This window comes from Phyllobates terribilis, unplaced genomic scaffold (genome assembly GCF_046119375.1).
Source record: "Phyllobates terribilis strain yellow unplaced genomic scaffold, ASM4611937v1 Scaffold_8__6_contigs__length_399053987, whole genome shotgun sequence".
Taxonomy (NCBI): domain Eukaryota; kingdom Metazoa; phylum Chordata; class Amphibia; order Anura; family Dendrobatidae; genus Phyllobates; species Phyllobates terribilis.
The window spans coordinates 144,347,763-144,374,220 of NW_027362768.1; the positions used below are offsets into that span (position 1 = coordinate 144,347,763).

Genomic DNA, 26,458 nt, shown 5'->3' on the forward strand with positions numbered 1-26,458 from the left:
GGTCTAATGCCCATTCCTTGTGTTCTTTAGCCCAAACAAGTCTCTTCTGCTTGTTGCCTGTCCTTAGCAGTGGTTTTATAGCAGCTATTTAACCATGAAGGTCTGCTGCACAAAGTCTCCTCTTAACAGCTGTTGTAGAGATGTGTCTGCTGCTAGAACTCTATGTGGCATTGACCTGGTCTCTAATCTGAGCTGCTGTTAACCTGCGATTTCTGAGGCTGGTGACTCGGATAAACTTATCCTCAGAAGCAGAGGTGACTCTTGGTCTTCCTTTCCTGGGGCGGTCCTCATGTAAGCCAGTTTCTTTGTAGCGCTTGATGGTTTTTGCAACTGCACTTGGGGACACTTTCAAAGTTTGCCCAATTTTTCGGACTGACTGACCTTCATTTCTTAAAGTAATGATGGCCACTCGTTTTTCTTTACTTAGCTGCTTTTTTCTTTAAATAATACAAATTCTAACAGTCTATTCAGTAGGACTATCAGCTGTGTATCCACCAGACTTCTGCACAACACAACTGATGGTCCCAACCCCACTTATAAGGCAAGAAATCCCACTTATTAAACCTGACAGGGCACACCTGTGAAGTGAAAACCATTTCCGGTGACTACCTCTTGAAGCTCATCAAGAGAATGCCAAGAGTGTGCAAAGCAGTCATCAAAGCAAAAGGTGGCTACTTTGAAGAACCTAGAATATAAGACATATTTTTAGTTGTTTCACACTTTTTTGTTAAGTATATAATTCCACATGTGTTAATTCATAGTTTTGATGCCTTCAGTGTGAATGTACAATTTTCATAGTCATGAAAATACAGAAAAATCTTTAAATGAGAAGGTGTGTCCAAACTTTTGGTCTGTACTGTACGCGCCATTAACACCCAGAAATTTATGAAAAAGTTGCAATCATCATTTGCTCCAATCTCCTTCCTCTCATGTCCCGACTCTGCATTGAAGCATTACAACAAAATATTGCTATGCGCCCTGGATGAAGCCGCAGCTCCTACACAAAGAACAATTCGGCATAGACTGCGACAACCCTGGCACACACCTCAAACACGTTTTCTCCAGCGGTGCTCCAGGTGCGCTGAACGGCTGTGGAGAAAATCTAATTTGCCCGAAGATTTCCTCCATTATAAATTTATCCTGAAAACATATAACTCTGCCCTTCACCTCTCCAAACAAACCTACTTTAACAACCTCATCATCTCACTTTCCAATAAACCTAAACGACTCTTTGACACATTTCACTCTCTCCTCAATCAAACAGCACAGGCCTCGATCACCGACCTCAGCGCTGACGATCTGGCCAATTATTTCAAAGAAAAAATTGACCATATCCAACAGAAAATTTTCTCCCAATCCCCAAATGTTATGCATGCCCCCCCCCCCCCATTGTATCTTGCTCACTTTCTGACTTTGAACCAGTCACGGAAGATGAAGTGATCAGGCTCCTTGCATCTTCTCGCCCTACCACTTGCACCAGCGACCCTATTCCCTCACATCTCCTTCAGTCCCTTTCTCCAGGTGTCACCTAACTAAAATTTTCAACCTCTCCCTCTCATCTGGTATCTTTCCCTCTTCTTTTAAACACACCAGCATACATCCATTACTTAAAAAAACATCCTTTGACCAGAACTGCACGGCCAACTACAGACCTGTTTTAAATCTTTTCTTTATCTCTAAACTCCTGGAAAGTCTGGTCCATTCCCGTCTAATCCGCTATCTCTCAGATAACTCTCTTCTTGACCCTTTACAATCTGGTTTCCGCTCTTTACATTTTACTGAAACTGCCATCACTATAGTCTCTAATGATCTACTAACAGTTAAATCTAATGGACACTATTTCCTGTTGATTCTCCTGGATCTCTCTGCAGCATTTGACACTGTGGATCACCAGCTCCTCCTCACTATGCTCCGCTCTATTGGCCTCAAGGACACTGTTCTCTCCGGGTTCTCCTCCTACCTCTCTGACCGCTCCTTCTCTGTGTCTTTTGCCAACTCCTCCTCCTCTCTCCTTCCCCTTACTGTCGGGGTTCCTCAAGGATCAGTCCTAGGCCTCCTTCTTTTCTCCTTATACACCGCTCCTATTGGACAAACAATCAGCAGATTCGGTTTTCAGTACCATCTCTATGCTGATGACACCCAATTATACACATCTTCTCCGGACATCACCCCTGCATTACTACAAAAGACCAGTGATTGTCTTTCTGCTGTGTCTAACACTATGTCCTCCCTCTGTCTAAAACTGAATCTGTTAAAAACTGAACTACTCGTATTTCCTCCCTCCACTAACCTACCTGTGCCCGATATTGACATTCCCATGTGTGGCTCCACCATTACTCCCCAGCAACAAGCCTGCTGTCTTGGGGTAAAGTTTCATTCAGATCTTTCCTTCACTCCTCACATCAAATCACTCGCTCGCTCATGTCATCTACACCTCAAAAACATCTCAAGAATCAGGACTTTTCTTACCTTTGACTCGGCAAAAATTCTTACTGTAGTTCTTATTCATTCTCGTCTCGACTATTGCAACTCTTTACTTATCGGTCTCCCTCTTACTAAACCCTCCCCTCTCCAATCCGTCCTTAACGCAGCAGCCAGGATCATATTCCTCGCCAACCGCTACACCGATGCCTCTTCCCTGTGCCATTCATTGCACTGGTTGCCCATCCAATATAGAGTTCAATATAAACTTATCACGCTTAGTGCCCTCCGTTCTGCCAATGACTTAGAACTAAAATCCTCCATAATCCGAACTTCCCACTCCTGTCTCCAAGATTTCTCGCGTGCTGCACCAATTCTTTGGAATGCACTACCCAGGACAGTTTGATTAATTCCCAATACCCACAGTTTCAAGCGGACCCTAAAAAACTCATTTCTTTAGACTGACCTATTGCCTCTAACACTAACTGTCCCAGTTTTGGCCCATATTAAAATATTCTACAATTTCAGGTTTATACCATCCATGCACTTAATAACCTCGGTCAGGACTGTACACATACTGGCAGGCGACCAGTCCATGTATTATTATTTATCCTATTTAGTATATCAAGGCTGCATTATACAATATATGTACATTTTACCTTTTGTGTCTCCCCCATTTCCTCATGGACTGTAAGCTTGTGAGCAGGGCCCTCACTCCTTTCGATATGAGATATGCTTATTCTGTATTGTCTGTATAAGTCCCCCCTAAAATTGTAAAGTGCTGCGGAATATGTTGGCGCTATAAAAATAAAAATAATTATTATTATCAGGAGAGCAGACTGTCAGTCATTATATGAATCACACTGATAGCGCCTCCTTTCATTTAAAATAGGTTCTGGAAGCAGATTCTCAGGGAGATCTATGTCCGGCCCATAGATCTTAACAGCTCATTTACATATTAAGAAAAACATGGATTTCTCTGGAATAATACATCTGATTGCAGATATCAGTGTATCATTTTATTCAACTTTCTATGACCCGTTTGCCCATACACACGACTTAGGAGAGCTGATCCTACTGACAGATTCCCTTTAATATTTTTCTGATTCTAAACCGAAAATCTACAACAAATCAGCCACATCTAAACCTTAGGCCTTATTCACACTTGGGTATTTTGGTAAATATTTTATTTCAGTATTTTTAAGTTAAATACAATGGGAAAAACAATAAATTAAGGAATTACAACCTTTCAGTGTTTGCCTTTCTGGACCACAGGATATAAAGGCACATTCACTTTGAAGATTCGGAGGCCTGGTTGTGTAATGATATAATTCCTGATGGTTTTCTTTTGGTATCAGAAAAAAAACATGTACAAAGATTATGTTTAAAGCCTTTTGCACAGTGCCCCAGACAAACATGGCACTGTAACACAAGAGGACTCAGTTCAACAAAATAGTCAGAATGGGTAACAAATCATAGTGGTTACTCAGAATGGGCACAGTTGCAGTCTGGGGTACACCGCTTGATGGTTACAGTATTTGGTACACAACTTGGCTATTACTGGTAACTCATTGCAAGACAATTGGAAAACTCTCAGGAACACAGACTTAAGGATGTAGCAACGGCATAGCATGGTGGAAAGAGACATTGACAATTGCACTGGGTGAAAAATTCTTAGAGGCAGTAAAATTTCAAAAGAAAATAAAAAAGCAAGCAGGGGTGTTATCGCTAGTGCCAAAGATTCAGGTCATTTGCAGATGTCTTGAACTTCTGTCCCGGGTCTTCTTGCAAACTCGACTTTGATCTCACTGACCTCTCAGTCCCGCGTGCTGCAGCCCTTCAGCAGTCTGTGGCTTACAGGATGGAGGCTGATCAAAGTGTCAGCATCCCAAAGCAGGTTGTGCAGTGACATCACTTAATTGCGTCGGATGTGCTGCAAAAGTCGCATTATTATTTTTTAAGCGGGCCCTAAGGGGGTATTAATATTTTATCATGGGGGGCACTTGGGCTGTTATTTTTTTTTAAGGAGTCACTCAGGTGGCATTATTAGTGGGTTATGGGTTGCTATAAAGTTGGCAGGATCACAGATGCCCTTTGCAGTTGTACCAAATCACAACATAATATATACAGTGCATTGTGAAAGTATTTGGCCCCCTTGAACTTTTCTACCTTTTGTCACATTTCTGACTTCAAACATAAAGATATAAAATTCTATTTTTTGGGGGAAGAATCAACAACAAGTGGGACACAATCGTGAAGTGGAACGAAATTTATTGAATATTTTAAACTTTTTTAGCAAATTAAAAACTGAAAAGTGGGGCGTGCACTATTATTACTTGTTGTTGATTCTTCCCCCTAAAATTAGAATTTTATATCTTTATGTTTGAAGCCAGAAATGTTGCAAAAGGTAGAAAAGTTCAAGGGGGCCAAATACTTTCACAATGCACTGTACATTTTTCCTGCAACAGAAACATGCAGCGTCACATTACAGTGTCACCCATCATCACTGATCAGAGGCGCTGCTTGGCTTCTCTGCGCAAATACAGATAGCAATCAATACTTTTAAAGGGACTGTGACTGGCACATGAAACATGGTAATAGCATGACTTGCCATACACATCAACCATAACATAGGCACATCACAAATGATATCTGACTTCTCTGGCGTACTAGTAACGGTCAGCCCAAGTTCACCGATGTGCCATAGGCACCCTCCTTACAGACAGACCAGATAATATATTGAGGATAAAACATGAAGCCTAAATTTTTAGTTTTTGCCTGAAGTTACATTTTGCTTACCAACTAATAAAAAATATATTTATTAAATCAATATGTACAAAAGAAACAGCTTTATGAGATGTCCTGTATTTATTACATTTTAATTAAAATATGTGGCTTCCCTACCAGGCTTTAATACTAACAGTCTGCCAACTTTTTGATTGCAAAAATATTGTACTACTATGTGCTACGACTTTAAAACTCTTTCTCATTCTTCAGGCAGCTAATATATATAGATATACAGTACAGACCGAAAGTTTGGACACACCTTCACATTTAAAGATTTTTCTGTATTTTCCTGACTATGAAAATTGTACATTCACACTGAAGGCATCAAAACTATGAATTAACACATGTGGAATTATATACTTAACAAAAAAGTGTGAAACAACTGAAAATATGTCTTATATTCTAGGTTCTTCAAAGTAGCCACCTTTTGCTTTGATGACTGCTTTGCACACTCTTGGCATTCTCTTGATGAGCTTCAAGAGGTAGTCACCGGAAATGGTTTTCACTTCACAGGTGTGCCCTGTCAGGTTTAATAAGTGGGATTTCTTGCCTTATAAATGGGGTTGGGACCATCAGTTGTGTTGTGCAGAAGTCTGGTGGATACACAGCTGATAGTCCTACTGAATGGACTGTTAGAATTTGTATTATGGCAAGAAAAAAGCAGCTAAGTAAAGAAAAACGAGTGGCCATCATTACTTTAAGAAATGAAGGTCAGTCAGTGCGAAAAATTGGGCAAACTTTGAAAGTGTCCCCAAGAGCAGTTGCAAAAATCATCAAGCGCTACAAAGAAACTGGCTCACATGAGGACCGCCCCAGGAAAGGAAGACCAAGAGTCACCTCTGCTTCTGAGGATAAGTTTATCCGAGTCACCAGCCTCAGAAATCGCAGGTTAACAGCAGCTCAGATTAGAGACCAGGTCAATGCCACACACAGTTCTAGCAGCAGACACATCTCTTCAACAACTGTTAAGAGGAGACTTTGTGCAGCAGGCCTTCATGGTAAAATAGCTGCTAGGAAACCTCTGCTAAGGAAAGGCAACAAGCAGAAGAGACTTGTTTGGGCTAAAGAACACAAGGAATGAACATTAGACCAGTGGAAACCTGTGCTTTGGTCTGATGAGTCCAAATTTGAGATCTTTGGTTCCAACCACCGTGTCTTTGTGCGACGAGGAAAGGTGAATGGATGGACTCTACATACCTAGTTCCCACCGTGAAGCATGGAGGAGGAGGTGTGATGGTGCTTTGTTGGTGATACTGTTGGGGATTTATTCAAAATTGAAGGCATACTGAACCAGCATGGCTACCACAGCATCTTGCAGCGGCATGCTATTCCATCCGGCTTGCGTTTAGTTGGACCATCATTTATTTTTCAACAGGACAATGACCCCAAACACACCTCCAGGCTGTGTAAGGGCTATTTGACCAAAAAGGAGAGTGATGGGGTGCTACGCCAGATGACCTGGCCTCCACAGTCACCAGACCTGAACCCAATTGAGATGGTTTGGGGTGAGCTGGACCGCAGAGTGAAGGCAAAAGGGTCAACAAGTGCTAAGCATCTCTGGGAACTCCTTCAAGATTGTTGGAAGACCATTTCCGGTGACTACCTCTTGAAGCTCATCAAGAGAATGCCAAGAGTGTGCAAAGCAGTCATCAAAGCAAAAGGTGGCTACTTTGAAGAATCTAGAATATAAGACATATTTTCAGTTGTTTCACACTTTTTTGTTAAGTATATAATTCCACATTTGTTAATTCATAGTTTTGATGCCTTCATTGTGAATGTACAATTTTCATAGTCAGTAAAATACAGAAAAATATTTAAATGAGAAGGTGTGTCCAAACTTTTGGTCTGTACTGTGTATATATATATATATATATATATATATATATATATATATATATATATACATTTATACACTGCTCAAAAAAATAAAGGGAACACTTGAACAACACAGTGTAACTCCAAGTCAATAACACTTCTGTGAAATCTACCTGTCCAGTTATGAAGCAACACTGAGGCTGTGTGCCCACGATGCGTTTTTTAAGCGTTTCCGCAGCAGCGAAAACGCTGCAGAAACGCTTAAAAAACGCATGATAATCCGCATTTGCTGTGCACATGCTGCGCAAATTTCCGCTGCGGATTATCATTGCAGAAACAAACGCAGCACTACCAATTATTTTACGGAAGCGCAGCGTTTTCGCCGCCATTGACTTGCATTAGAACGCATGGAATCCGCATCACTGCATCTGTACATGCGGATTACATGCGTTTCAATGTGCGGATGGTACCCAGGTGTTGTGGACAGGAGACTCTCCTCTGGACCCGGGTACCATACAACCTGTAAAAAAAAAGAATAAAATAAAAAATAAATATTATATTTACCTTCTGATGGCCCGCGGTGCACTCGTCTTCACTTGCCGGCAGCTCGTGGTGGATTAAAGGACCGGCGCTGACGTCATAGTTATGTGACGGCAGGTCCTTCAGTGTAGTGCACCGGGAGCTGCCAGCAGCCAGGACGGAGCGAAGCAAGACTGCGGGGGCCATCAGAAGGTAAGTATAGATTTATTTTTTTATTTTTTACCATTCTTTCGGTCACACTATATAAATCCATGCCATTTGCATGGATTTATATAGTGTGACCAAGTTGTCAAGCACTTTCCAAGTGATGCTAAAATCGCTTGTAAAGCGCTTGTCACCCCGCATGCGGAAATGCATGTGAAGAACGCTTCACTTCCGCTTGTCCGTGGCAGGAAAAACACATGTACAATCCGCATGTACAATCCGCATGTACTATCCGCATGCGTTTTTTCTGCCAGGGAGATGCAGAAACGCTCAGGAAAAAATCCTGAGCATTTCTGCATCGTGAGCACATAGCCTGATTGTGAATCAATTTCTCCTGCTGTTGTGCAAATGGAACAGACAACTAGTAGAAATGTTAGGTAATTAGCAAGATACCACCTATAAAGGAGTGGTTCTGCAGGTGGTGACCACAGACCATTTCTCTGTTCTCATCCTTTTTGGCTGTTTTTTGGTCACTTTTTCATTTTGCCATTGCTCTCACCCCTAGAGGTACAGTAGCATGAGGCGGTGTCTACAGTACAACCCACAGAAGTTGCTCAGGTAGTGCCGTTCATCCAGGATGGCACATCAGTGCGAGCTGTGGCAAGAAAGGTAGCTGTGTCTGTCAGCACAGTGTCCAGAGCATGGAACAGATACCAGGAGATGTGGAGGGAGCCGTAGGAGGGCAACAACCCAGCAGCAGGGTCGTTACCTCCTCCTTTGTGCAAGGAGGAACAGGAGGAGCACTGCCAGAGCCCTGCAAAATGACCTCTAGCAGGCCACAAATGTGCATGGGTCTGCACCAACGGTTAGAAACCGACTCCATGAGGGTGGTATGAGGGCCCGACGTCCACAGATGGGGGTTGTGCTCACAGCCCAACACTGTGCAGGACGCTTGGCATTTGCCACAGAACACCGGGATTGGCAAAGTCGCCACTGGCGCCCTGTGCTCTTCACAGATGAAAGCAGGTTCACACTGAGCACATGTGACAGACGTGACAGAGTCTGGAGACGCCATGGAGAGCGATCTGCTGCCTGCAACATCCTTCAGCATGACCAGTTTGGCAGTGGGTCAGTAATAGTGTGGGGTGGTATTTCTTTGGAGGGCCGCACAGCCCTCCATGTGCTCGCCAGAGGTAGCCTGACTGCCATTAGGTACCGAGATGAGATCCTCAGACCCCTTTTGAGACCATATGCTGGTGCGGTTGTCCCTGGGTTCCTCCTAATGCAGGACAATGCCAGACATCATGTGGCTGGAGTGTGTCAGCAGTTCCTGCAAGATGAAGGCATTGAAGCTATGGACTAGCCCCCCCGTTCTCCAGACCTGAATCCGATTGAGCATATCTCGCTCCATCCACCAACGTCACGTTGCACCACAGACTGTCCAGGAGTTGGCGGATGCTTTAGTCCAGGTCTGGGAGGAGATCCCACAGGAGACCATCCGCAACCTCATCTGGAGCATGCCCAGGCGTTGTAGGGGGGTCATACAGGCATGTGGAGGCCACACACAATACTGAGCCTCATTTTGACTTGTTTTAAGGACCTTACATCAAAGTTGAATCAGCCTGTAGTGTGTTTTTCCACTTTAATTTTGGGGGTGACTCCAAATCCAGGCCTCCATTGATTAATAAATTTGATTTCCATTGATGATTTTTGTGTGATTTTGTTGTCAGCACATTCAACTTTGTACAGAACAAAGTATTCAATGAGAATATTTCATTCATTCAGATCTAGGATGTGTTATTTGAGTGTTCCCTTTATTTTTTTGAGCAGTATATATATATATATATATATATATATATATATATATATATATATGTATGTATATGTGGCGCCCCTGAGGGTTTGGTCGCCACAGAGGTACTGCACCTCACCCTTAGGTGTGGTGTCTCCCTTTTTCTCAGGTAAGAAGGGAGTGCTGCACAGAACCCCAACACCTGCATCCAACACTACACTACCCCAGGCCAGCAGGAGGGGCAAGACGCAATGTAGTTTTCTGCTGAGCCCTGATCCTGGCTGGGGTGGGGGGAACCCAAAGTTAGGGGGAACCAGTAGTGGGTGTGGGTGGAGGAAGAAGTTCATGGGAGCATTCATACAGTAAAGATATAAAATAGGGAAGCCATCTTAGGGTGGCAGAACAGAAAGTCTAGTAGTTGGAGTACAGTCTGGGAGCAGAGTCTCTCTAAGAGCTCTGCTCCACTACAAGGGCCCAGGACTGAGGCCCAGGAGGGGAGCAGGGAGTAGACTCCGATCTACTAAAGGAATCCTAGGGGAGTACGGCAAGTGCAGGCGGTACCCGTACACCCCGAACCTGCCAAGTATCAGGAGGATCTAGGCCGCAAGAAGGGGACCGGCCCCTGGCCCAGTTGTGCAGCTTCAAGCCTCGGCTGGAAAAACCGGAGGCTTCTGACTTCTACAGCAGAAGCCAACCTCTCACTTCAATCCAAGAGTAAGGTTGGGCAGGTCTGAGCAACTCCGATGGATAGGGGGGACCTCGCAACACCTGAATAGGATTCACAGTGAGAATCGCAGGGCAGGAGGGAGTAAAGACCCAGCGTGAAGTCGGTCTATGAAGGTACATTTGAAAGTGGGGTTCTGCCAGGTACACCCGAGCTGCCTGAGGAAGGACTGAACCCCTGCCCGATGAACGCAGTGCGACGAGGGAGGTTTGCACCAGTACAGTGCGCCTGTGGACTGTCTAAGATCGCCATGGGACCGCCCCCAAAAGAGGAGAGGAGGAGGAGAAAAAGAATGGAGACAGGGTGTGGTCTCAACCCGTCTAGCCAGACCGCACCCGGCAGCCAAGATGGAAGGAAGCAAAAACCAAGCCTCTGCCTCTGGCCTGCCGCTGCACCGAGCCACCCCCTCCAACATGGAGGAAGATATGGAGAAGCTATCCCCGAAGGATGTGGAGTTCCTCGAGAGCGAGGTCCTCGAGCTGGGCCAGCAGGTGGAGTGAGCCTAGCAGGCAGTGGTCGCTCAGTGGAAAAGTGAGCTGCTGGAGAAACTAGCCGCCCGCCGGAAAGTGAGACCGGATGCCAGCAGCTGCACACCAGCCCCGGCAGAGTTCGCAGGAAACCAAGAGGTCGTATGGAACACAGGAGCAGGTAGGAGAGAATCCCCAGCCCCAGGCGCTGCCAGCGCCAACCTGCTCCTGAGCGTCCTGCCCCAGCCCCCGCCATATGCTGCTTTACTCTGGCCGGAACCGATATGCAGCCCAGAACCTCCACCCCCGGGCGCGGAACCCGAAAACCCCGCACCAGGGGCCTTCCCGGAACCCCCGCCTCTGAGCGCTGCACTGGAGGGTCCCCCATACGGCGCCCTCCCGGAACCTCAAATCCCGGGCGCTGAAGCCGCAGGCCTGTTACTGGGAGCCCTTCCGCCACCTCCGCCTCCGACGCTGGAATGGATTTACAGCGCGCCGGTCTTTGACTGGTCCGCCCGGTTTGAGGATCAGCAGCCGTGCCCGCTCCTCCCAATGCCAGCACCCCCGTTTGCCTGCACCGGCGGAGAGGAGTTATGCTGGGACAACCGGGGGGGAGATCTGATGGGGCTCACCTATGAAACAGAGTCCACCTCCCAGCAGAGGAAGGAATTCTGCCGGCGGGAGCTGCGGCAATTAGAGAGGGAGCGACGCGCGCGGGAGGCGCGCAGTGAACGCCTGGAGGCCCGTGACAAGGCCGCCAAGGCACAAGTCCGCCAGGCGGAGACAGCCAAGCCCCAGCCCCCATGAGGAAGGCCTCATAGTCAAGTTTAACCTCAAGGCTGGGTGGGGCTTCATCCGTAGTCCCGAGTTCGACAGGGACATTTTTGTCAACCGGCGGGATGTGGAGCCTGAGCTGGAAGAAGGCCATCCCGACCGGAAACTGTATCCGGGAGACCATGTCACGTTCATCCGGCATCATGGTGAGTGTGGCTGGTATGCCCTGCAAGTGTACCATGTCACCAAGGACGCACTGCTGCAGGAAGTCCCTTGTGACCCGGCTGGGTCAGGGAAAAACTAAGAATACCCCAGGAGGGGTCCCCAGTACTAGGCGTCCGGGTGCTGAGTTCATAATGTTGTTTTATAATAGGTTTTCTTAGGTACCCGTAAGGGTATAGAGACAATAGGGAAGAGGACAGTGATCTCCCTACAAACTTTCCATTGTAAATAAGTTTTGAACTTCTTAAAGTGCACCCTATTGGTTTTATAAGTGCAATCTTTACCTCAGAACAAAAACCCGTTTGGCGTGGCGGAGGAGGAGGTCCAGTATCTGGATCATCTATGCCCTGCAGTCACGCCCAGGGCCTACGTTGAGGGTTTGCAGACGGGAACCAAAGGTTAGGGGGAACCAGTAGTGGATGTGGGTGGAGGAAGAAGTTCATGGGAGCACTCATACACTAAAGATATAAAATAGGGAAGCCATCTTAGGGTGGCAGAACAGAGAGTCTAGTAGTTGTAGTACAATCTGGGAGCAGAGTCTCTTTAGGAGCTCTGCTCCACTACAAGGGCCCAGGACTGAGGCCCAGGAGGGGAGCGCGGAGTAGGCTCCGATCTACTAAAGGGATCCTAGGGGAGTACGGCAAGTGCAGGCGGCACCCGTACACCCCGAACCTGCCAAGCGTCAGGAGGATCTAGGCCGCAAGAAGGGGACCAGCCCCTGGCCCAGTCGTGCAGCTTCAAGCCTCAGCTGGAAAAACCGGAGGCTTCTGACTTCTACAGCAGAAGCCAACCTCTCACTTCAATCCAAGAGTAAGGTCGGGCAGGTCTGAGCAACTCCGACGGACAGGGGGGACCTCGCAACACCCGAATAGGATTCACAGTGAGAAGCGCAGGGCAGGAGGGAGTAAAGACCCAGCATGAAGTCGGTCTAGGAAGGTACATTTAAAAGTGGGGTTCTGCCAGGTACACCCGAGCTGCCTGAGGAAGGACTGAACCCCTGCCCGGTGAACGCAGTGCGACGAGGGAGGTTTGCACCAGTACAGTGCACCTGTGGACTGCCTAAGAACTGTGAGTAAATCTTGGATGACTGCACTAAGCTGCCTGCGCTCCTTTCTTTCGCCTGTGCCATTTCCCTCCCAGCACTACAACGCCCAGCTCACCTCCTCCATCTTTTCCTACACTGCCCTGAGGCCTGCTCCACCTGTGGGGAGCCGTTCCATCACAAGCTGCCCTACCACCTGCCTCAGAGGACTGTCGCAGCGCTGGTGATCCTCACCAGACACCACAGGTGGCGTCACGACAAATCCCCTATTCATATCCCCCCCCCCTTCTTCAGTGACCGCCCTGGGCCACGGACCGGGCCAGCCACCGTGATATCCCCCCGGCAACCATAAGGCCCGGCTGCCGAGTACCCCACGGCCCTGGGGGCACGTCATATATGTATATGTATATATATATATATATATATATAATGTCTAGTATATATACTAGGTATACAATGGGGAAAATAAGTATTTGATACACTGCCAATTTTACAAGTTTTCCCACCTACAAAGAATGGAGAGGTCTGTAATTTCTATCATAGGTACACTTCACCTGGGAAAGACAGAATCTAAAAAAAATCCAGAAAATAACATTGTATGATTTTTACATAATTAATTTGCATTTTATTGCATGAAATAAGTATTTGATACAATAGAAAAACAGAACTTAATATTTGATACAGAAACCTTTGTTTGCGATTACAGAGGTCATACGTTTCCTGTAGTTCTTGACCAAGTTTGCACACACTGCAGCAGGGATTTTGGTCCACTCCTCCATACAGATCTTCTCCAGATCTTTCAGGTTTCGGGGCTGTCACTGGGCAATATTGAGTTACAGCTCCCTCCAAAGATTTTCTATTGGGTTCAGGTCTGGAGACTTGCTAGGCCACTCCAGGACCTTGAAATGCTTCTTATGGAGCCAATCCTTAGTTGCCCTGGCTGTGTGTTTCTGGTCATTGTCATGCTGGAAGACCAAGCCACGACCCATCTTCAATGCTCTTACTGAGGGAAGGAAGTTGTTGGCCTAAATCTCATGATACATAATCCCAACCATCCTCCCTTTAATACAGTTTAGTCGTCCTGTCCCCTTTGCAGAATAGCACCCCCAAAGTAAGATGTTTCCCCCACCATGCTCCATGGTTGGGACATGTTCTTGGGGATGGACTCATCTTTCTTCTTCCTCCAAACACAGCGAGTGGAGTTGATTCCAAAAAGTTCTATTTTGGTCTGATCACATAACCTTCTCCCATGCCTCCTCTGGATCATCCAATGGTCATTTACAAACTTCAAACAGGCCTGTACATGTGCTGGCTTGAGCAGGGGCACCTTGCATGCCCTGCAGGATTTTAATCCATGATGGTGTAGTGTGTTTCTAATAGTAATGTTTGAGACTGTGGTCCCAGCTCTCTAAAAGGTCATTGACCAGTTCCTCCCATGTAGTTCTGGACTGATTCTTGACCTTTCTCAGAATCATTCTTACCCGACGAGACAAGATCCTGCATGGAGCCCCAGACCGCGAGGAAGATTGACAGTCATCTTGTGTTTTTTCCATTTTCTAATAATTGTGCCAACAGCTGTTGCCTTCTCACCAAGGTGCTTGCCTATTGTCCTGTAGCCCATCCTAGTCTTGTGCAAGTCTACAATTTTGTCTCTGGTGTCCTTAGACAGCTCTTTGGTTTTGGCCATGGTGGAGAGGTTGGAGTGTGATTAAGATAGAGTGTGGAAAGGTGTTTCTTATACAGGTAATGAGTTTAAACAGGTGCAATTAATACAGGTAATGAGTGCAGAGTAGCAGGGCTTCTTAAAGAAAAAATAACATGTCTGTGAGAGCCAGATTCTTGCTGGTTGGTAGGTGATCAAATACTTATTTCATGCAATAAAATGCAATTGGATTATTTAAAAATCATACAATGTGACTTTCTGGTTTTTATTTTTAGATTCTGTCTCTCAGAGTTGAAGTGTACCTACAATAAAAATTACAGACCTCTACATTCTTTGTAGGTGGGAAAACTTGCAAAATCGGCAGTGTATCAAATACTTATTTTCCCCACAGTATACATATTAGAGATGATTAAGAATTAACTTAGAGTCAAATATACTGATATTTGAAGGTCACTGTGAAATTAAAACAGTCTACTATTCAATTCAGGAGAATCGGCAAAAAAAAAAAAATGCATGGCGACAGTTCACACAAAGCTGAAAAGTCACAGAGCGGGCTAATGACATCAGGTGTCTTATAACTAAATACAGTTATCACATGGTCTAGCGCAGTCATCTGGGACTATCACAGCCAGTGTGACAGCATAAAAGATGAGGGCCGGCCAGGAAGCGCCCTTTTATGCTTTTATTCCATAGAGATAGAGGTCAGATCACACAGCTCATTCCACATAGCGACAAAAAAAGGGCAAAATTGCTTTGTATTGTACTACTGCACTAGTGAAGCACATTGAATATGGGAGTGGTAGTCAGTCTGGGAACAATAATCTGAAGATTCAAGTGAGATAGGGAGGTGCTGTAGCTGCAGTCAGTGTGACTGTGAATTCATTGATCTGTGATATTCTGCAGTAACTGCACAGCTCCTTAATAACAGTATTTTTTTACTCTTCACACACTGCAATTATAACCCAGGAAGGAAGTTTAATACTCTGTCCTTATTTTGCTAGTAAAGAAGAATCCTGAAACCTAGGCTTGTGTGTCACAGGCATGGAAGACATTTCTTCAAATACAAGTCTCCAGAATCCATACATTTTATTCCAACTGTCTACTTCAAAAAGTGTGCATGTTGTTATAAATTGTATTTATTTGTATTTTTTTTCACACTTCTTTGTTGCAGTATTTTAAAATTAGACCTGTACACACATCACCCAAAGGGGTGCAATTTTTTATTGTTTTTTTTTTTTAATCTGTAATTTAACAAACACATTTAAATTTTTTGAGTACCTGTTTTAATAATACAACTTATCAACCATACACTCCACAACCATACTGCACTCTGTTGCTGTATCTTTGTTTCCAGGCAGGAGCCTCTTTGTACCAACTTTGCAAAATAGCATTTTGGGTTAGGTTACATTTTTGTTCAACAGTATGGGGGAAAAAAACATAAAAAAAAAAAAAAAAAAATTGAATAAAAAAAGTGGTTAAGGTTTTAAAACTGTTTTAATAGCCGCATTTAACAACTGTAGTCGCCACAAGAACACTGCAAATTGCTTTCCATGCATGTACATAGCATTTTAGAGTTATGCATGTTTTATTTTTTGACAAGTAGGGGGGTATAACTGAAAAAAAAAGCTAGGTTGAGGTCACTTGGACATTACTAAGGCTGTGTTTGCACTAAAGGGGCTCAAATAGTCATAGGAAACCATTTAATGTTATACATCTATTTTAAGGGATTTAATTACAGGCTTTGTAGTATTGAGATTCGTGGCAAATTTATTCGCTGCAAATCAAACTTTCTGGGAAAATTTGGTGGGGAATTCGAATTGCAAAGATTCATTCTTCTCTAATATATGTCGATATTGTGCAACTTTTACGTTGTACATAGTTGTACTACTGAACTCATAACAGTTAATCGGGTATTACTGTACTTTCGTAACGCCAAACATTTTTTTTTACTGTAGGACGATCATGGAAAGAGACAAAAAAATAATTTTGGCATGCTCCATCAGATGTTGTATGGCAGAAATATCAAACCCCATTAGCATTGACTCTATAGAGAATTATCATTGTAACAAGGTGTAATATGGAGATATCATACAGGTAGGGACTCAATGTGCCACTGTACAGGCTCTGCCATTAAATCATCATGGCACTGTGATGGTGACATCACAACAGCGATTTCCCGCAGAGAACTTATGTTTCTGTCTTAACTTTGACGCACCTAAAATTAGTTGCGGGCTACATGGCAATTTGCAGTCTCGTGTCAGTCGTGATGAAATTGTTGTGTGGCCACAAGGTTTTCCTTTTGCAAAAAAACCCACAAAGGGTCACAAACTCACTTAGGATATGTTTTTGCCTTAGAAAACTACAACAGTCACGTTGTGTGAATTTACTGTTATTCATGAACAACTGCAAGCCACCATGTTCCCTGAGCCATTTTTATAGATCCTACTGTCACGGGTCACCCATGCAATAAAAGCTAGCATGTAATGAAATATAAAAAGAATAAAAATAATAGCACACAGATAAGTGGTGCCATATGCAGAAACAGAAAAAAAATGATGAAAAAAATCATGTGTACTTCTCATGTCATCAAATTACTAAAACTGAAAATACTCAATTGGTGCCTTAAAAATGGATTCCATATAGACACCATTAGTATGACATCTATTTTTATGGATACATTGTAATAATGATTGAAAGTGTATTTAAACTATTATTATATTTTATATTCTTGATTTATAAATGGATGTCATACAGATGAGTAATCGTATGTTCTCTCTGGATGAAAAATGGATGATTTTACATACACTCGGCTGAACCCGGCATTACTGTCGTGGCATTTAATCAATTACCAGACAAGAACAATACATATGTGGCAATGCACATAAATGTCATTTGTAAATTTTGGAGCAATCTGAAAATATTTCCATGTTCTTTCAATCCTTCCAATGTCTCTTGGAGCCATGACACCTGCAATGGATCCATATTTCTAACTGATCCTGAAGGATCCCATTGGTTCTGTGAGATACTGTTATTTCTGACAGCAGAAAAAAGCGGTGCAGGAGCCAATAAAAATAATGAAAAAGTATTAATGCGAATAAGTCTTTACAAGAGCGCAGTTTGGCAAAGTTTTATATGATGCAGTACAAGTAACCTGGATAGGGCAAAATGCCTTCCCAAAGTGGTCTGATTTTCATCAGTGTTTGGTTCGATTCTCATTTTTTACAATCAGTTTCACCAGTGATTTTCATGTAAATAAAAATAAATAAATACATTTGTAAAGCTTCTCCTATTCATTGTAATATTAATCATGGACAGCATATAGACTCGGCAATTACACCATACCTGTGTTTTCCATGATTTTCATGGACCTGTAAACTTGTACTGGGCAATTTTGACTCGTGATTCGGATCAAAACTGGACATGATTCTGTTGCGGACACACAGTAAAAAAACACGGACATGTGAAAACTGCCATTGTAAACCATAAAGGAATTTTAACACCATGTCTAATTTTACTAGTAAAGAAGAATCCTGAAACCTAGGCTTGTGTGTCACAAGCAGGAAAGCCATATTTTTTTTTCTTAAATACAAATCACAAATCTCCAGAATCCAAAAATTTGAAATCAACTGTCTACCCTCACAAAGTGTGCATGTTGTCATTTATACATTTTAATTATTTTTTTTTTCTTTGCAACCTTTTTTTGTTGCAGTAGTTCAATATTGGACATGTATGCGCCTCCCAAATACAACGACCTACTGCATGTTTTCATTTTAGGGACAAGAAACTAACAAGCTTTTCTTGTCCTGTTATTTTTTTTATTTAAATCTTTTACATAACGGACCCATTTACATTTTTTTAAATACCTGTTTTAATGTGCAAGTAACCTCAACTTAGCTCAATAGACTCATAGACTATAATGGGGACGTGTTCTATCCCTGAAAAATGTGAAATGGACGTCTGAGTGATGCTATATCGGGTGTTTTATTCTTTTAAATCATGTTTACGGCATCAGACAGATAAGAAGATTCCGATAGTTTGGCAGATATTTCTGCCGCAAAATAACAATCTGGAATTTTTTTTTCAGACTACTAGCAGAAGTCTGAGCAGATAAAAACGATTGGAAAGTGACCAGCATTTTTTTTAAATAAATGACTTATACTTTTCAATGTTCTGTACATATTTCTATGACCATTCTATTATGCAGAATGTTGGATAATCGGGCACTTATCATCCCCAATAAAAAACAGAATATATATATAAGCATTTTATAGTTATTAAGCGGTTACGACCATACCTTTGGCTTTAGATTTGCAGAAATAAAGAACGCATAGCTTATCCAACGCCAGTTACCTTCTCCACAGCATGAAGATATGATATGCAAAAGTATCCGACCCCCCCGGTTTCACATTATTACCGCACGTCACTACCTAGAACTGGCGACAATCAGAGGGTTGTTTCTTTTCTTTTTTTTTTCAATTCAGAGAAAAATCCTGTCTAATGCTTCCACACGCGCTCTCTACCTAGAGCACAGAGGCAATAAGAGGTTTTCACGTCAGAAAGAGCGTGAAATAGAAAGCAGATGTGCCAGGCCGATCATTCCACAGCTATGTTTCTAGAATATAACACGGCTACATGACATGTCAAACAGCTGAAAGCAGCTTCCACTGTTGCCAAAACCGCAACACCAATGAAGTTTATAATCGGCTCCGACAATATCAGACACACAGGGAAAGAGAATCACTTGCTTTTCCTTTGTGGTTGCTTTATGCCTTGGATAATCAAACACACACAGATGGTAATGCTCCAAGTAGATAATCACGTATGCCCTATACAAGTGTTAATATCAGTTCTATTCTAATAACTTATATTAAAAGTTTCAAGGTAACAAATCATATTGTAATGATTTTCATCCACAGAGATGTTAGGCAGGATTGTGGAAAATCCGCAGAGTATTAGAATACCAGCAAAATTATCCTACTTCTATTTAACATGAATTGCCACCTTCGTCCTGTCCTGCATCACATAGACAACGCACTGATTTTAATGACTAATCCCTAATTTCCCCTGTGGTGGTGCTGTAGGCAAACGGAACAATTAGGACATAGATGCTAGCAACAAAAAAACTTTTTCTCCACTCATGGTTATTGGTTGGATATTTTTTTGTATCCCTTTCCTGTGTTATACAGTTATACTACCTTTTCCCGTAGATCCATTGACAGTTCTTTTGCTTTCCCCATGACTCACAATCCAGAAACGTCAGTGGCTGGATGAAAGATGCAAGAGTCTGTCTGGATCCCAGAAACTCACTCAGCTTTTATGCACACACACTGATTACTAGCAAACAGGTCACAGGGGAGGATGTTACCTTTAGTAGCCATTTAAACCCATTTGTGTCAAATTCTGTGCATGTTATTAGGTCAAAATTACCAGGGTATGTGAACTTTTGATAAGGGTCATTTGGATGTTTTTGGTTGTCATTAAGATATAAAAAGAGAAAACACAGTAGTTTGACAATAAATGGCTTCACCCAACCAATAACCATGAGTGGAGAAAAAGTTTTTTTTGTTATCATTCCTATTCTCTGAAACAAGGTCAGGAAAGGAAAAATTCTGCCGGGGTATGTAAACTTTTGAGCACAACTGTGTATATAAGATAGGGGCAGCTTCTGCCCAAAGAATGGTCAGGTTAGTTTTTTTAGGCACTTCATGACTTTCGACGCCTGAAGCGGTTAAAAGAAGTCACAAAAAATGGAACATATTATGACGGGTTTACAGCAACAGAGAAGGGCCAGAAGACTGCGGCGTCTGATTTCATGTACTCCTGCACTGATCTGTTCAGTTGAGATTCTCTGAAGCTTTCCAGCTTTGACGATCTCAGCTATTCAGTGTTGTCCACTTCCCTCTGCTATTTATACTCGCCTCTGGCAATCAGGATTGCCAATGTTAGTTTTATACTGCTTGGTGTCGAGTTGGAGGTGTTTGTTGAAGAGGCGTTTGGAGTGTTGTTCAAAAGACTTTTGCTTGGTGATTTGTCTGTGTGCATATCCTTATCCTTTCTTATTTGGTTTTTCCTTCATTTTTACTTCCCGGTGTTCCACTCTATTGTTTGTGAGTGCATATTTGTATGATTGGTATTTTCATTTATCCCTGTACGTCTTCCCTTGTTAGTATGGTTTGTGTATTCTTATATACAACTACTCCCCACTTCCCTGGGTAGGGGAGGGGACAGATCAGGGCTGATTCGGTAGCTCAGCAAGGTGCGTGGCTCCAGCGTCTTCACCATTAGAAGTTAACCGTGGAGTAGGGATAGCTAGGGTGCCCATAGCTTTAGGGATAGGGAAGGAGCCCCAGGATATCAAACAACAGTCACGTGACACATATGCATCATTTTGAGATTGCTATGCATATGTTCATTATTTTTCATGTTTATCGAGCACAATTTTAGTAGGGTCCAAGAGGAAGCCGCCTGAAAAAGACGTCCTATGCACATACCGTTGCTTACAAATTTAAAAAACAGATAACAGACAATAGTTTTGGCTCCTGCAGGGGGACACTTTTTTTAAAAGAGAATCTGTCATCAGGATTTTATCCTCCAACGAAGGACATGTATGTAAAGGTGTATAAAACTGAGCAAAATCCTATATTTCTTGTAGAAATCCGTTTTGCTGTTTTACAGAAATCCATAGTTGAAATTGTATGCTATGGAGTTGCAAGTGCAGTGGGCAGGCGATGCACTTACAGCTCTCCTGCCTCTCACCCTATTCCCCGCCTGCTGTCTGCCTCTTGTCTCTGACTGACAAGTCACTGAAACATGAGTAATTTATCAGAGACAGGAGGCAGGCAGCAGGCGGGGAATAGGGAGTGAGGCAGGAGAGCTATAAGCTTAACCATCATAAAGGGTTTGTCCAGGTTTGGGATGAAAGTCTGAGTCACTCTATTTACTGCAGACTAATGAATCCTCACAACCCGTGCATCATATGCTGTCAGGATTCTCCGATGCTAGTGGTAAGACCTGGCAATCACATAACTACAAGTATGGGATATGCATTTGTGGCACCCCAGGTCTGGCCGCCACAGTGGCAGCAATGTCAAGTCTGAGAGCAGGTGGGAGGTTCCCTGGTTGGGGACAATTAGCATGCAGCACCTCCTGCCTCAGTCCAGGGAGGGGAGAAACCTGCCCTTTATAAACTGGATCTGGGGCGGGGTTAGTCAGACAGAGACCAGACAGAGACAAGTGCCAGACAAGTTCCAGACAAGTTGCAAATAGGGACAGGTCAGCTGCAGGCTGAGGAGTCCCTGTAGGCAGAGGAGGAACACGAGGCCAGGAGGGGAGCTAGCAGAGCTCGTCCTGCCTAGAGACTTGCAAAGCCGGACACTGGAGTCCCAGGCTGTGAGGGTTATAGGCCCAGCAGCAGAAAACCACCACGCAGGGGACTTCAAGTCCTCTGGCCCAAGGAAGCCCGGAGACTCAGCCACACGAGAGGGACCACTACTACCCCGGAGGGGTGAGAGGTACGGAAGGCCAGAGTCGCCAGTCATACGGGTGAGAACAACACGGTACACTCAGAGACGTGGGCTACCACTACACTACAGCAGGATAGCCAAGAAAGAGTGAAGTCAGCACAGTAGGCCTATAAACCCCCCCTGACCAGCAGGATTTCCCAGTTGCTCTCAGACTGACCAGGCCTCCATTGTTAACCTGTATTCCGGATGGGTCCCTTAATACCACCAACAGTAAAGACCCTGAATTGCATGATAGACTCCGTGTGTTACCGATGCTCCCGCGCACCATCACCACCAACATCCACACACTGCCCTGAGGCTACACTCCTCCCGTGGGGAGTTGTACTACCCTAAGCTGCACCCACAACACCAGCCTCAGCGGTCTGCCCTGCAGCGGCGGTTCACCCTGACCGCAATCCACGGGTGGCGTAGTCGGACATTTAAAATACAACAAACAGACTGCCATTCGGTTTGACCACCCTGAGCCACGGGACCGGGTCACCGCCACGCGGAGACTACAACCCCCAGCATCCCACAAAAGGTCCGGTTCCGGGTTCCCCACACCGCCCAGGGGGCGCGTCACATTCTTCTGGTCACATTCCGACTAGACATAAAATACGAATGAATTGAGAGAAGCTGATCACATCTAGTCAGTACGGGACTGCATTTATCCAAATTGCATACTCGCGATCACATCACCACTCGCTCATGCCGCCAGCAACGGAGAATCCTGACAATTTGCAGTGCAAGTTTTTCATTCCAAACTTGTACAAACTCTTTAAGCACAAATTCAGATGTCCATGAAATATGGGCCGAGTACAGGGCGCGATGCATGGACTAGCTGTGGGTCACCTGAAAGGAATTTGACAGCCTTACCTGCATATATGAGGCTGCTGAATCCACATCAGGAGACCTGCGTCCTGTCAGTTCATCACAGTTCATACATGGACCGTGTTTCACGGACATCTGACTGAGGCCTTATACTGTAAAATAACAATCAGGGTAGGCGCCCACCCTCCACAGGTCCAGTGCTGGCTCTCCACTGCTACTCCGGCCTTTGTGTTGTGGCTTCAGCCAATCACTAAGCTCAGCAGCTCTGCTGATGTACAGTTAGGTCCATATATATTTGGACAGAGACAACATTTTTCTAATTTTGGTTCTAGACATTACCACAATGAATTTTAAACAAAACAATTCAGATGCAGTTGAAGTTCAGACTTTCAGCTTTCATTTGAGGGTATCCACATTAAAATTGGATGAAGGGTTTAGGAGTTTCAGCTCCTTAACATGTGCCACCCTGTTTTTAAAGGGACCAAAAGTAATTGGACAGATTAAATAATTGTAAATAAAATGTTCATTTCTAGTACTTGGTTGAAAACCCTTTGTTGGCAATGACTGCCTGAAGTCTTGAACTCACGGACATTACCAGACGCTGTGTTTCCTCCTTTTTGATGCTCTGCCAGGCCTTCACTGCGGTGGTTTTCAGTTGCTGTTTGTTTGTGGGCCTTTCTGTTTGAAGTTTAGTCTTTAACAAGTGAAATGCATGCTCAATTGGGTTGAGATCAGGTGACTGACTTGGCCATTCAAGAATATTCCACGTCTTTGCTTTAATAAACTCCTGGGTGCTTTGGCTTTATGTTTTGGGTCATTGTCCATCTGTAGTATGAAACGACGACCAATCAGTTTGGCTGCATTTGGCTGGATCTGAGCACAGAGTATGGCTCTGAATACATCAGAATACATTCGGCTGCTTCTGTCCTGTGTCACATCATCAATAAACACTAGTGACCCAGTGCCACTGGCAGCCATGCATGCCCAAGCCATCACACTGCCTCTGCCGTGTTTTACAGATGATGTGGTATGCTTTGGGTCATGAGCTGTTCCACGCCTTCGCCATACTTTTCTCTTTCCATCATTCTGGTAGAGGTTGATCTTGGTTTCATCTGTCCAAAGAATATTCTTCCAGAACTATGCTGGCTTTTTTTAGATGTTTTTTACTAAAGTCCAGTCTAGCCTTTTTATTCTTGATGCTTATGAGTGGCTTGCACCGTGCAGTGAAACCTCTGTATTTACTTTCATGCAGTCTTCTCTTTATGGTAGATTTGGATATTGATACTCCTACCTCCTGGAGAGTGTTGTTCACTTGGTTGGCTGTTGTGAAGGGGTTTCTCTTCACCATGGAGATTATTCTGCGATCATCCACCACTGTTGTCTTCCTCTTCCGTGGGCGCCCAGGTCTTTTTGCATTGATGAGTTCACCAGTGCTTTCTTTCTTTCTCAGGATGTACCAAACTGTAGATTTTGCCACTCCTAATATTGTAGCAATTTCTCGGATGTTTTTTTTCTGTTTTTGCAGCTTAAGGATGGCTTGTTTCACCTGCATGGAGAGCTCCTTTGACCGCATGTTTACTTCACAGCAAAACCTTCCAAATGCAAGCACCACACCTCAAATCAACTCCAGGCCTTTTATCTGCTTAATTGAGAATGACATAACGAAGGGATTGCCCACACCTGTCCATGAAATAGCCTTGGAGTCAATTGTCCAATTACTTTTGGTCCCTTTAAAAACAGGGTGGCACATGTTAAGGAGCTGAAACTCCTAAACCCTTCATCCAATTTTAATGTGGATACCCTCAAATGAAAGCTGAAAGTCTGAACTTCAACTGCATCTGAATTGTTTTGTTTAAAATTCATTGTTGTAATGTCTAGAACCAAAATTAGAAAAATGTTGTCTCTGTCCAAATATATATGGACCTAACTGTAGGTAGCATGAGCCACTGAGTTCAGTGATCGTCTGTAGCAGTGATGTTCGCTGCAGACAAAACAGAGACAGTCGATGCTGTACTTGAGGACATTAAGTATCTGCTCTGTTTGCTACTTTCCAAGTATAAAAGCTTTATTTTTGTCCAATTTTCTAGACCGTATAAATCTGTCTAGTGAGGTACAAAAAGTGTCTAAAACACATAATAAATCTGGTGCATGGCATGTACGATAGGTTTGGTGGTGCAAATAGAGTCCGCTTAGCTTAATAAATGCCCCAGATTGTCTTAAGACCCACTAAATGCCCCTTTAGAGTGTGCCATCTTCACCTGGCAACAGGTCACATGCTGCCTCTTATTAAGATAACTTCTTCCATTAGTTTGAGTTCTTCTTTCTTAGATTTGGGTGTGTCAAGGTTTCACTGTCAAAACCGAAATTTCGGAATGTGTTTTCTTTCCAGTGGAAGAAATTAAAAAGTTCTGAGCAGTTTGTCTCATTTTCCACTCACATGCCAACAAGTGTAATGTGAACGTATGGAAGGAGCCTTCTCATTGTCATTGGCTGCTATTCCCAGCGCAAAGCGCATATAGATTCAGAAGAACAGAAGAACGTAAGTCAGGGCATAGCACCATGAAAGTATAATAGCAAAGAAAGTGCAGCACTCTGCAAAGCAATGTTTAACTCCTTGAAAACAAAATGTGTAACATTTTAATTAAAGAGAACTTGCCACTTGCCATAAATAAGAAATTTTGTTACAAGGTGTAAATGCCGCTGTTCTCCTGAATCAGGTATTATTTTTCTTATGTTCCTGGGCCTCTCCGTTCCTGAGATATGTCTCTTCCCTTTAAGTAAATCTATTTTTTTTAACCAAGTGGGCATAGGTGTTAATCCTTCTTTGTGGGCGTCTTGTTGGGGACCACACCCAGTTGGATAAAAGTCTGGATTTATATACAGGGTGGTGAAGGTCATATCTGAGGAACTGAGTGGTGCAGAAACATTAAATAAATGATTCTAGATTCAGGAGGACAGTGGAATTTAAACCAGGTAAATGATCGGGTGGTGCCAGACACAAGATTGACTGACATTGCTAAAAATTTGACCCCACTCTGGGTAGCAGGGCTGCACTTTCCCCACGTGGCCATTAAATTCCAGTGCTCTGCAGAAACTGAAGCATAGGCATTGTATGGGCTTTGCTAAGTTCGCCGTTTCATCCACTGATTTTACATTTCCCCACCTTCCTCACTAGTGATTGACAGTTCTGTCTTGCCTGGAGCAAGCACTGTCTGCAGAGAAATCTCAGCTACGCCAGCGCTGTCAATCATCAGGGAGGGAGGTGGGGACATGCAAAACCAATGGGCGGAATTGTGCACTGCAGAACAGAGGCAGCAATTAGGACATAGGTAATCACTAGTGTTGAGCAAGCACTAAAATGCTCCGGTGCTCGAAGCTCGGGCCGAGCTCACCGTGATACTCGGGTGCTCGACCCGAGCAATGAGCCCAATGTTAGTCTATGGGAGACCCGAGCATTTTTGCGGCGGCACCCCTGGCAGTCTATAGAAAGCCTAAAAAGTGCCCAAAACGATAGTGTCAGTGCTCAAAAGACATGGGGACAGCATGGGCATCGCCCCAGGAAGCATTTCTGACCCCCTGGTCACTGCTGTCAACAACGTGGTCAGAAGTATTAAGCCACTTTTACGGGCTCACAATAAAACGTTCAAAAACGAAACTGAAACGGTTTTCCTGTGAAATATGTTAAGGAACTTCCTTTCCAGGGTAAAGACTTGTGTATAAGGTAAAATAAATAA

At 43.9% G+C, this 26,458-nt stretch overlaps 1 protein-coding gene across 2 annotated transcripts in view; it reads right to left on the minus strand.

Moving 5' to 3' along the window:
* Positions 1–26,458, minus strand: part of GLIS1 (GLIS family zinc finger 1) — a 169,634-nt gene that overhangs the window by 74,126 nt on the left and 69,050 nt on the right. The gene's annotated exons all lie outside the window — the stretch shown is intronic.